Below are 12,575 nucleotides of genomic sequence, written 5' to 3'. Positions count from 1 at the left end.
GTGTGTGTGGGGGGGGGGGGGTGAGAAAACCTGGATTAGTGCTGGAAATGACCCACCTTGATTATCATGCGCATTATAAAGAGAGGTTTCAAAGAAGGATGGGCTATTACCAGCAGGAGAGTGAGTTTGTGTGTGTGTGGGGGGGGGGAAGGGTGAGAAAACCTGGATTTGTGCTGGAAATGGCCCTACTTGATGATCACTTTAGATAAGCTGTTACCAGCAGGAGAGTGGGGTGGGAGGAAGTTTTGTTTCATGGTCTCTGTGTGTATATAATGTCTTCTGCAGTTTCCATGATATGCTATGCATCCGATGAAGTGAGCTGTAGCTCACGAAAGCTCATGCTCAAATAAACTGGTTAGTCTCTAAGGTGCCACAAGTACTCCTTTTCTTTTTATAGCAGCATTATATTTTCTGTTTTGTAATCTATCACTTTGCTAATGGTTCCTCAAATTCTGTTAGCTTTTTTGGTTGAAGGTGCACATTGAGCAGGTGTTTTCAGAGAACTGTCCATGATGCCTCTAAAATCTTTCTTAAGTGGTAAGAGTTAACATAGACCCCGTCATTTTGTATGTATAGTTAGGGTTATTTTTTCTAGTACGCATTACTTTGCACTCAACATTGAATTTCATCCCTCAAGCATGACACAGCTCTCTCAAGTGACAGAGAACAATGGAATATACTTTGATTTTCATTCTCTAAGGATCATGTGAGAACCTGCTTGTAGCTTTGTTCTGCCACTTGTGGTTTAAGAACATAAGAACTGCTCTGGTCCAGTAGTACATCTAACCCAGTATCCTGTCTCCAACACTGGCCAGTATCACAGTTTCAGGAGATAGTACAGAACAGGCCATTTTGGAGAAATCCACCCATCTTTGCCTCCCAGTTTTTGGCAGTCAGAGGTTTAGGGTTATCCCAAGCATGGGGGTGTGTCCCTGACCATGTTGGCTAATGGCTGTTGATGAATCGATCTTCCATGAACGTATCTAATTTGAACGTATCTTGTTTGAACCCAGTTATACCTTTGAACCCATGGCAATGAGTTCCACAGATTAAATTGTGCCATGTGTGAAGAAGTATTTCCTCTTGTTTATATTAAGCCTGCTGCCTGTTAATTTCAGCAGGTGGCCCCTGGTTTTTGTATTGCCGGAAAGGTCAATAACACTTCTCTATTCACTTTTTCCACACCCTTTGATTTTCATAGACCTCGGTCGTAGCCCCCCTTCGTCATGTCTTTTCTAAGATGAACGGGCCTAATCTTTTTAGTCTGAACTTATATGGAAGCTGTTCCCTTGATAATCTTTGTGGCCCTTCTCTGCACCTTTTCTAGTTCCACCATCTCCTTTTAGAGATGGTGACCAGAACTGGACCCCCGACACAGTATTCAAGATGTGGGTACCACCATGGATTTATATAGTGGCATGATATTTTCTGTCTTGTTTTTATGAGGCTAACCATGGGTCATAAAAAATAAAAACTGCCCTACACTATAAAATAAATGTAAGCAGAGGGTTAAGAAACAAATCAAAGCAACACCTACCTCCATGCTCGGTGCTGAAGGCTGATAATGTGAAAATTCAAATCATTACAACAGAAGTTCTTGATACCTTTTTTTTTTTTGGTTTCCCTCCTCCTAACAATGAACTTTAACACTTAGGATACTAGTGTAACCAGCTATCGCCAGTTTCCAAGGACTTGCTGAGACTGTTAGAGGGGTGGGTGGCAGGAGGAAAGAGATTGTGGCCTAAAAGTGCAGTTTTGGGAGGAGTTGGCTTGTCCTGCTCCCATACAGCAAGGAGCTTGCCCTCTGGCTGTGCACAGTCTGCCACGTTCCACTCATCTGTCCAGTCTCATAGTAATAATACCAAGCTCTTATTTTCCGTTAAGATCTACAGATGTATCAGTATCCCCATTTTACAGATGGGGAAACCGTGGCACAGAGAAGGAAAGTGGGTTGCCCAGAATCATCCAGCAGGCCAGTGGCATCTTGGAAAGGGGAGGCTCTTCTACATCTGAGAGGAAGGGCGGGAACAGCAGTGAGATGGAAGAGGAGTAAAAAGGTAATGCCTCACCTTAGAATTCTGAGGGTTAACCCCAGGAAATAAAAATGTTAAGAGTTATATTAACCGTCCTGTATCTAATAACTGTATATTAGAAAGAAGACAGAGAATTAGTGCCTGTCTCTTTAAGAGTTTCACATCTCAGACTGTTGAAACTGCCTGAGCCGTGACACCCAAGGTGTGGACAGTAACCTAGTATAACACATGCCCTATCATGCCTTATTCCTTAATTACACGTCTGTCACAGCACTCTGGGCAGTTTTCCATTCCACCCTCTGCCTAGCTCCAAACCACATAGTAAAGGGAAGCATCCATGGCACTTTGCATTAAAGGCTTTGAGAAAGACCACAATGCAATTAAACTATTGTGCTGAAGGAGCTCCCGTAACAACTTGGCATGTGGTTTACCAGTACTTCACACTTGGGTTGCCTGTGTCAGACAACGGTGCCAAGTGCCAACATGTGAAGCTGTAGATGGTGGCTAAATTTATCTACCTTGCCTTGGCTAGTATGCAGAGCTCAGCCCCTCATTCCAAGGCTGGAGTTCTGGGAAAGCAGAATACTTGGCTGGACTTTTATTTTTTTAGTTTTTATTTTTATTTTATATTTTTGTTGGCTGACAGGCTCTGGAGTGAACCACACCTTGACAAGACACAAGGCCTTTGAACCTGGGACAGACACATAGGAAAGAAATAAATTCTGGAGCAGACCTTTTTATCCTAAAACAGGAAAATATTGGAACTGCATGGGGTGCTCGGCTGAGAATCTCTGGACTGTTTATTTTGTATAAAAGCTGTCTGCAAAATCTTCCTGACTCAGCTGGAGCATGAAAACAACTTGCCAAACATCAGCTCGAGCAGGAGGTTCCAACTAATTGGAACTCTAGTTATTAAGCTGCTGTTGGCACAAGTAGTTCCTGGAACCACAGAAAAGTGAAATGAATGTGTTGGGAAGTATAAGATGGGGAGGCAGATGATGTCTTCACCTTTAGTCAGTAGACAATTGTTATATCATAGCTTCATAGCTCAGTATCTGTGTGGGAGGTGTGTGTGTAAAATACGTGCATTCACACACATATTTACACTGTGTATGTATGTTCATATAGCATACTAAACCAGTGATCAACAACTTTAAACAACTGCAGAGCCACTTTAGCATTGATAGGAGCTATTAAGGAAAGCTGATGAAACCAATAACAATACAAATGTTTTAATATAAAAGAGCTAATATTCAAAAGTGCAATTTTTTGATATTTTTTTTCTTCTGAGCCTGCATTCTGCTGGCAGGGGCAGCTAAGAACTCGGCTGCCCTCAGGAGGAAAGGCTTGTCGAGTGTCACACATCTTGTGTGTCAATAACTTATAGCCTAGGGGAAGGCACACTGAGCTATAAGCCAAGAGCCCAGTCTTCTAACTGTTTTTAGTTTTTCAACAGTTCACAACTCTTATCAACCAAGTCCTCATACCTCTTATCTTAGGGGAGGCAATGAGCATTCACTCTTTATACAGGTAAAACACCAGAGAGATTGGACAAGGTCACTGCAGGCAGACCTAAGAATAGAACTCATGTCTCTAATATAATAGACTCGGGTCTCATCCAGTCATTAATTAAGTACCCTTACAAAAATTTTGCCCAGTTCTTCACTTTGCCTGGTATACTGTTCAGTGAAATGGATTCACCACTCTATCATAGTCCTGTTGCAGGTGCTGGGATGTGTGCTGAAAAGTATGGATATAGGAGCAGTTGTCCCCACATGGATCCCTCATCCAGAAGATGGAAGAGCCTTGGTGTGAAATTAGCAGCAAACAGAATTAGGTTGAAAGTAAATTTACTCTGATTAAAATGCCACTACTCACTTTGATGTCAACATAACTTCTTGCATCCCACTTACCAGTGTAGTATTTTGGGTTGTTAAAGGAACCCAGGGGTTCTCGAACAATATTATTATGGCCTCCAAAAACCAAAACATGAACTTTCAGTCTGGATGACATTTGCTTCACGTAAAGGAAAATGAAAAACAAAGGAAGAACAAATACAATTCAGAGGAGAGAACAATGTGTTACACATGCTAATAGACATCTTGAACTGGATGACAGCACTGCCACCTAGACTGACACTCAGCCTGAATACATTTAAAGGTACAGAACCAGAAAGCAGAATCATATAATCTCTCTTACATTTACTAGTTCATAACTGCATGGTCCCTGCAATAGTTCTATGGACCGCTGATTACCATTCAGATATAATAATCAGTACTTTTTTCAGAGTGAGAACGCAAGAATCTTGGTAACATCCTTAGCTATACTCCACATATCCCCATACCCTCTCACCCACAACTTCCTTCTTTCAACTGGAAAGAAAGATAATTTCATTGTTTAAAACTATGGCAGAACAAATTACTATATTTTATTCATAATCTCTTGAATATTTTTCTTACATTTGTCCACATTGCCTGGAAGTCCCATGATCGCTACGGTGCACTGGGTTGTTCAAGTCAATTGTTTCTGCCTTAAGATAATATGCATTTCATTGACATGTTTCTAAGCTATCTTCATCTACTTAATAAATGAATTATTCAAAAGCCCATCCATTATACTATAACCAAAATCAATTGCTTTGCTATTAGCTGGATATGTTCGTGTTCAAGTTCTGACTCTAATACACAATGGATACTTAAATAGATATGGCAGGTTGTCATGCTTGCAGTGATCAGAAAAAAGTCAGTAACATTAGGCATTTACTATAGTGTTCGGGAAGAGGTCAGTCAGGACTCATTTGGGATTACCAAGGAGAGAGAGAGAATACCCCAGAAAATTATAGATAATAGAGCAGGGTCCAGCGTTATTTTAGTACAATGGGCATGGTTTTGGAAAGGAACCATGTTTTACCTCCCATTTATTACATTTGTAATGGTTGCTGTTATGGGAGCAACCAGAAAACATTCCAGGATTAAGAGGAAGACTCAAAAGAAAAGGCACAGATTGGTAGGACAGAATTAGAGATGAGCTCGTTCCTCAAAGCTCTGTTCTTTCTCAAATTTCATGGCTGTCCATAGGCTAACAGATATTTAGGCCTGAACTCTAACCTGGGCAAAATAACTGGAACCTCTACGTACCCTACCTGCCCAGGGGCACTTTAAAACTCATGTGTGTTGGGAGAAATGTAATATTAGTTAATTCCCAGAAGTCCCGCCAACTCTTTGCTAGAGGAAAATGGCATCACACTTGCCAGCCAGGCTTCACTTTTCAACCTTGTGAAAGAACCACTGACCAGGTTTAGAACTTTTGGGCATTACTGGAAAACAAAATGGGGGCATGCCCTGATTAGGACTAATACTTTATAGGCAAGAAAAGGCCAGTGCTATCAGAGGCAGGACTTTGAACAAATTTCAAGATACATGAATTGAGACAAGCAAGGCTCTGCCAGTACAGAAAGAACATTTCTTCTAGAGATAGGTAAACTTTAAAAGGAATGGATTTTGGACATGCATAAGCATCCAATAGAGCAGAAGTTGGATTCAGAAAAGCTTTCTCATAGGATTTGTAGCATTGCTGATCCTAGAGATGTCTGGATGTGAGAGTCATTTTCCTTGTGGTGTGTTCGGACTTCTGATTCTAGGCTGGAAACCTGAAGTGAACACATTTTTCTTTGAACTGGGTTTTTGATATGGGCAAATTGTTGGGCAGGTGGTGGGGGTCAGTTGGTCTATCCATAAATCCTGGTCAGTAATTGCTTATTTCTGAATGGGTGATGGATTGTTCTGTTGTGGGAAAAGGTGCTAGTGGCTTTCATGTCAGTGGCCAGTACTGTATAAGCACCCAGAACGAAACCCTCCATAGAAAAGGAAAAGATGCCATGCAGTAACTAAACCCAGAGACTCATTCAAGGAATTATGAGGGTTAAAGTGTTTTTCTCTGTCTGGGCCTCTAAACCCCTTTGAGCTTTCTTTGTGTGACAGAACAGCAGGTCACATCCAAACTCGCTTTTCTAGGCCATGTGGTCTCTGCAAATAGCCTTGGACTAAGCATTTCTGAGGTGAAAAAGTTCAGGAACTGAGGGAAGAAAGGATGGTGGCACAGAGCTTAAGTGATGAGGCCCTGGAGAGAGATTGAGAGAAAGTCACAAGGCTAAGGTGCCTTACTTAAAGTTTCTGTAAGAGACCGTTTTTTATGTGCACTCTGTTCCAGGAAACAGGACTGGTGTACACTTTGTAAATAAACACATTACACTAAGAAAATGATGGCTGCTCACCATTGATTTCTGCTCCAAACTGGAAACTGACCTGCAAGTGCCTGAATTCTGCTGCTGCTTGGCAAAGGAGTATTGGTTCTTCAACTAGACTTATGTGAAAGGAGGTGCCGTAAGGTGCAATAAAAGAAATGGGGAGGTGTGTTCTTTGCTCAGTGATGTGCTCATCAATGGGGCTATATAAAAAGATTGAGGCCCCTGAAAACCTCATTCTCTTTCTCTCTCTCTCTAATTCTGATTAAGCAGAGTACAACGAACTTTCATTCTCTCTAACAACATCCTTTAATTAGTGAGAAACTGTCAAGTCATCTAGGTCGCAGGTTAGAGATGATGATTATGGTGGCTTAGGAATCAGTGTATTTGACTTTAACTACCAGACATTTTCTGCTATACAAAAAGGGAATGTGATCCTGCATTGGAGGCATTAAATGAGAAGGGAGCATTTTCATTAAGAAGACTCTGAAATCTGATTTATGGTTTATTGGTTTACTGTATCTCATGGTGGAAAAAAGAAACCCCATAAATAAAATTGCTAGAGTGAGTTCAGTGCGTATTGCAAAGAGCCATGTAAAAGCTAATGTCTTTTTTTTTAAAAAAATTAAATAATGAACAATGAAACAACAGTAAGTCTAGGCCTAGTTGCCATTCCTTATTGTAATGGCTTTACTGCTGTATTCCACAAGGGACTACTCTTAAGCAAAGTTCCAGTGCAAAAGTGGTTCCTCAAAATGATGTATCTGATATTATTTGTGTTACAGTAGTGCTCAGAAGCCCCAGTCAGGATTGGGACCTTATCTTGTGGGATGCTGTATAAACAAAAAATACAGTCCTTTTTGCCAAATGCTTACCAGGTACACTAGCAGCGAAGCTGTCAACCTCCTTGTTACTGTAGTAGGCCACCCCATGGCAAAGGGCTTGTATGCTGTATAAAATACTACAAATAAAAAGTCAGCCTCAGTGTTTGTAGACTTACGTAGGGACTGCAAGTTATTTAAAATTATATGAAGTTGCCAGATTTGAAGAAATATCATCTCTTCAAAGTGCTACCTCATAGCTGTCCTCTAACATGATCCGAAAAAAGGAATATTGGGGAAGAGAATCCAGAGTGAGAAAGTAATTTACCCATAGCATCATTTTCCAGGAAGATACCAGTCTGTCTCTGCATTGAGTTAGTCTTATCTGTGCTATAGAACATATAATGTGCATTCACTGAAGGATCACTTATTGCATGTAGACATGAGGGGGAAATATCTTGCACAATTAGTTTTCCATATTACATTCTGGGAATACATTGCCTTCATAAAGCAGAACCCTGTGTGGTACAGAAAGGGTTAATGAAAGCATGCCCTGTGGCAGGCATACCATGGCCAAAGTTGGTTACATAAAACAGGTGGGAACTTGGGGCACTTGAGACCTTTACAAACCTGCATCTAATGCATCAGGTAACTCATTAAGCAAAATTGGTAGAGTATGTTTTGGCTCCCTGTGACAGTAAGTCTAGATATGGACCCAAACCAAAACTCCAGTTCCAGACACCACCCAGACTTTGGAAAAAAATGCCCTGCTGTTTTGTCTCTGTATAATGGGTTGAACCAAAATTTCAGATCCAAGCATCCGTGCTTTGAGTGGGAGGGAAAAATTGAGTTCTCTGGGATACTTTTTGATGCAGCATTCCAGAAAACATCATAAATGGCACACATCCAGTTCCCATTTAATAACCAGAGAACTAGCTGCAGCTGTTTTATGCCTAGTTGTGCCAGTGTGATAGTGTATAATCCTATTTGCATAAAGATAAAAAGGAAGGTGTTATAGAAGAGAGTTAAGCCTATGGTTTCATCAGGAATTAAAGGTAATTTTCAGACTAATTAGGCATAATTTGCTAAAGAATTCTTTCCCAGCAGTGATGACTCCTGATTTTGTAATTACAGGACAATGCTTATTGTGGCTTTCAAGGCAGGATAAAGCACACCCGAGGGGGTCATGTCCCACACTAGACAGATATAATGGTGCCACAAAAGACAGGTGTTTTGTCAGATTTCAGCCACACACTTTCACACCTGCAACACATTAACTATAGTAGTGATGTTAATGAAGACCAGGTGCTTGTTCCACAGTCTAAATGAGAAACTGGCATGAGGCTTACTGTTTGCTACCTGGAGTCTCCCACATGTCTCTGCAGACTGACTTTGAAGGCTGTCATAATTTTTCATTTCAAACTTTTTTGGTTTGGGGGGAAATCTGGAAGTGCAAAGCAACTTTCTCTCTTTGCCCAGCTATTCCATCAGCAAAGGTTTTTTCAGCCTCCACCTTTCATGACCGTTTTTTACTTAAATGTGGTGGCATTACCCAGCAGCAAGGAGAAAAATAGTATCTTACTAAGGGCCAGCTTCCACTTCTACTGTTTTCCTCTAAGGATTTGGTGCAAAGAGTAGAAAACAGCCAAAAAAAAAATACCTGCAAAAATCAAAGATGGATATCCAAAAAGTGCCATATTATCAGAGCTCCCAGGTACAGTTCAACTGAAGGGCCCTTAGTCCTTTAAAACTTGAAGGTTTGCCATTTAATCCGGAAATGAGTAATGGATGCCTTGAGCAAGATTTCTTTTTAATAAAACACAAGGTTTTCATTGTGCGGGACCCTATGTAGTTTTAATGTTCTGTTATGGTACATGAAAACTTTTTAAAAGAATTCTTCTTCACAGGGGAGTTTTCTTTCTTTCTTTCTTTGCTTTTCCACATGTTAGAGTTGAAGTTGTCCACTCCCTGCAATTTACTACAGTTAAGTAAAAGTTAATAATGGCTCTGGAGGAAAAAAAAAACCCCACTGAAAGGGGGAAAGGTCTACATTCTCAGCAGGAGCCTAGTTAATTATCTGACTCCTTCTCAGCCACTTCTGGCACATGACACTACCTCAACAAAACAATTAGCCTTTCCACACTGGGGGGATAAAAAACAGGGATGGCCAACTATCAGAACATGTGACACATTGCTTAACTCCAATGTCCTAATTAAGTTAGAACAGAACGGAAGTAAAGCAGATGTAGTGCTTGTAGTTTTCAATCTGCTTTTAAATATGATATCCCTGAAATAAAAATAAAAAGTGGGGGAGGAGATGAGAAAGTTGTTGGGTGCAAGATCTTGAAAGGCTCAGCTGTAGCAAAGTACAGTTAATGACCCCATTACACTGTTCCTGTAACGAACCCCACTATACTGAACCCTAGGACACTAAAACACAGACATGTCACCCAACCCGCTGGTTTATTTCCCTGCTCCTTCAGGACCCCATTTATTCACATTTTTTGATGTCTGTGAAATGCTTTGCATAAATGAGCTGGTACCATGTTTGATTTCCACTACATTGGTCAAACACTGCAGTCTACAGATATAGCATTCCCCCTTATAGACTCTTCCGACTTCTAGGATCCATTTGTTTTCCCTTCCCTTTTTTTATGTTCTTACCATGTAGACCCCCTGTGACAACCACCATTTGCAGAGATGATCTTGAATCTCTTTTTAAACGCTGCTCATTTAATTGGCCAGGGGAGGAGTAGCTGTGCAGTGATGGGGACTTCCTCTCCAGGAACTTGCGGCCTGATCCAAAGCCATTAAAGCCAGTGGCAAGCCTTTGGATCAGGCCCTTTGTGCACTGCCTTTGAAACACTTAACCCCTGACTAATATTAATGTTTAAATCAGTGTACATTACAGGATCAGCGAGAGATCCTTAAAATATGATCACAGCCATTAACCGTGATAACATTTTGCATTAGTATAGTGTCTTTCAGCCAACAGTCTCGATGCTCTTTACATAAAAGAGGAGCTGTTGCAATGCCATAATTAATTTGTTCTATTTTGCACTTAAAGTGAGAGTTCAAACAATTTGTTATATATGAAAAGCATAGTTTATCTGCCCCAAATTTTCACCACATAATCTGAGTTTGAGTTTTCTGAGGAGTTTCAAGAAAATTGCTTGATTGGTTTCTGAGTTCTAATCAATTCAATTCAGCTCCCCCAAATTTTCACATTGAGTACTGATTTTTTGGGCCTATTTAACCTAAACTACAAACTGCAGAAAAAAATGTGCATAGTTTGATTGGCCCTCTGGGGTTACTTAATTGGTTAATTATCAAAAAGAAAAAATGACTGATAACTTTCCCACATGCTCAGCCCCAAATCAGAGCATGCCTAGTTTCACAGAACTGTACAGAAGGGACTGGGGTGGGGGGGTGGAAAAAGAATTGTCTGTTTATAGTAGAGGGGAACGGGTTGAATTTAGAGAAGGATGTCCTAGATGACTGGTATCTCTATTAGGGCAATATTAAAGTTGTGGTGTGTTCTGGTGTTTATGGTAGCAATGAGATGCGTATCTATGTATGGGGACAGTAGAAGGTACATGGCATTGGTCTCCTTAACTTCTCCTGTCCTTGTTTTTTAGAACATCAACATGGCCATATTGTGTCAGACCCAGTATCCTGTCTCCAGTAGTGGCTGGCACCAAATGCTTTAGAGGGAAAGAACAAAACAGGGCAATTTATCGACATCCCCGATTGTCCAGTCTCTGCTTCTGGCAGTCATAAGGTTAGGGACAACCAGACCATGGGATTGCATCCCTGACCATCTTGCCTAATAGCCATTGATGGACCTATCCTTCACAAACTTACCTACCACTTCTTTGAACCCAGTTATACTTTTGGCTTTCACAGTATCCCATGGCAAGGAGTTCCACAGGTTAACTGTGAATAAGTATTATGATTTTTTTTAAACCTGCTGCCTATTAATTTCTTTAGGTGCCTACAGGTTCTTGTGCTTTGTGAAAGGGTAAATAAGGCTTCCCTATTAATTTTCTCCACACCATTCATGATTTTGTAGATCTCTATCACTTATCCCCTTAATTGTCGGTAACCACAATGACTCCAAGATTTCTTTCTTGAGTGCAAACAGCTAATTTAGGTTCCATCATTTTGTATGTATAATTGGGATTGTTTTCCAATGTGCATTTCTTTGCATTTATGGACATTGAATTTTATCTGCCATTTTCTTGTCCAGTTACCCAGTTTTGTGAGATCCCTTTGTAATTCTTTACAGTCTCCTTTGGACTTGGCTATCTTGAGTAATTTTGTATCATCTGTAAACTTTCCCACCTCATTGTTTATCCCTTTTTCCAGATTATTTATGAATATGTTGAACAGCACTAGTCTTAGTACAGATCATTGGGGGTTCTATTATTTATTCATCTCCACTGTGAAAACTGACCATTTATTCCTATCCTTTGTTTCTTGTCTTTTAACCAGTTACTGATCCATGAAAGGACCTTCCCTCTTATCCCATGACTGCCTACTTTGCATACTGCCCACTTTGGTGAGGGACCTTGTCAAAGGCTTTCTGAAAGTCCAGATACACTATATCCACTGGATCACACTTGTCCAAATGTTTGTAGACCCCCTCAAAGAATTCTAATAGGTTGATAAGGCATGATTTCCCTTTACAAAAGCCATACGGACTCCTTCCCAACATGTTCATCTATGTGGCTGATAATTCTATTCTTTACTATAATTTCAATTAATTTGCATAGTACCGAAGTTAGGCTTACTAACATGTAATTACTAGGATTGCCTCTGGAGTCTTGTTTAAAAATCAGCATTACATTAGCTCACCTCTGGAGCCTTTTTTAAAAAAAAGTCAGTTTTACATCAGTTTTGGGTTAGATATATTTTACATCAAGCAACCTTAACTGACATACAAGAGTGCTGTTGTGTATTAACCTAATTAAGCCATAGGAAACTTGTGAAATGGGGAAGTATTATAGCCTTGTTTTACAGGTGGATAAACTGAGGCACAGAGGTTAAGGACCAGATTTTTAAAGATGCTTAGATGCCTAAATATCTTTAGACCCCCAATGGGAGTCAAGTGCCTAGACATATCTGGAAGTCTCTCAGTGGGAGCCTATCTTCATGTCTAGGTGCTTAAATACTTTTAAAAATCCTTAGTTCCTACTGACAACAACATATTGCAGGTCATTTGGTTAATTAGAAGTAGAACTCATGATTCCTCAGAAGCCCTCTGCTTTAACCACTAGCCAATATTGTCCCAACACTATTTTTTTAAAGTCACTTTTCAAGTGACTGGATTGGCGTACATTTTCACAAATCGTTAGAATGTTCTATAACTGAATTGCAAGAACTGTTGAACTGGAACAGACAAGTGACATACCTAGACCAGTCTTTTGTCTTAGACAATTTCCAAATACCTCAGTAGAAGGCATAAATTACACTTCT

General features: G+C 40.3%; 1 long non-coding RNA gene across 2 annotated transcripts in view; it reads left to right on the top strand.

The window, feature by feature from the left end:
- The window catches only part of LOC122465829, a 113,386-nt gene that overhangs the window by 59,508 nt on the left and 41,303 nt on the right, over nucleotides 1-12,575 (top strand). Inside the window, exons 2-3 of one of the 2 annotated variants that reach the window (XR_006290919.1) lie at nucleotides 1,918-2,057; nucleotides 2,680-6,858. This is a non-coding gene — a long non-coding RNA (uncharacterized LOC122465829). Of the gene's footprint in view, nucleotides 1-1,917; nucleotides 2,058-2,679; nucleotides 6,859-12,575 lie in introns of those variants that run through there. The other variant, XR_006290920.1, reaches the window with a different exon arrangement.

Source organism: Chelonia mydas, chromosome 5, assembly GCF_015237465.2.
Source record: "Chelonia mydas isolate rCheMyd1 chromosome 5, rCheMyd1.pri.v2, whole genome shotgun sequence".
Lineage (NCBI taxonomy): Eukaryota > Metazoa > Chordata > Testudines > Cheloniidae > Chelonia > Chelonia mydas.
The sequence above is the reverse complement of the archived record's forward strand: the minus strand, read 5'-3'. Positions and strand labels throughout refer to the sequence as shown.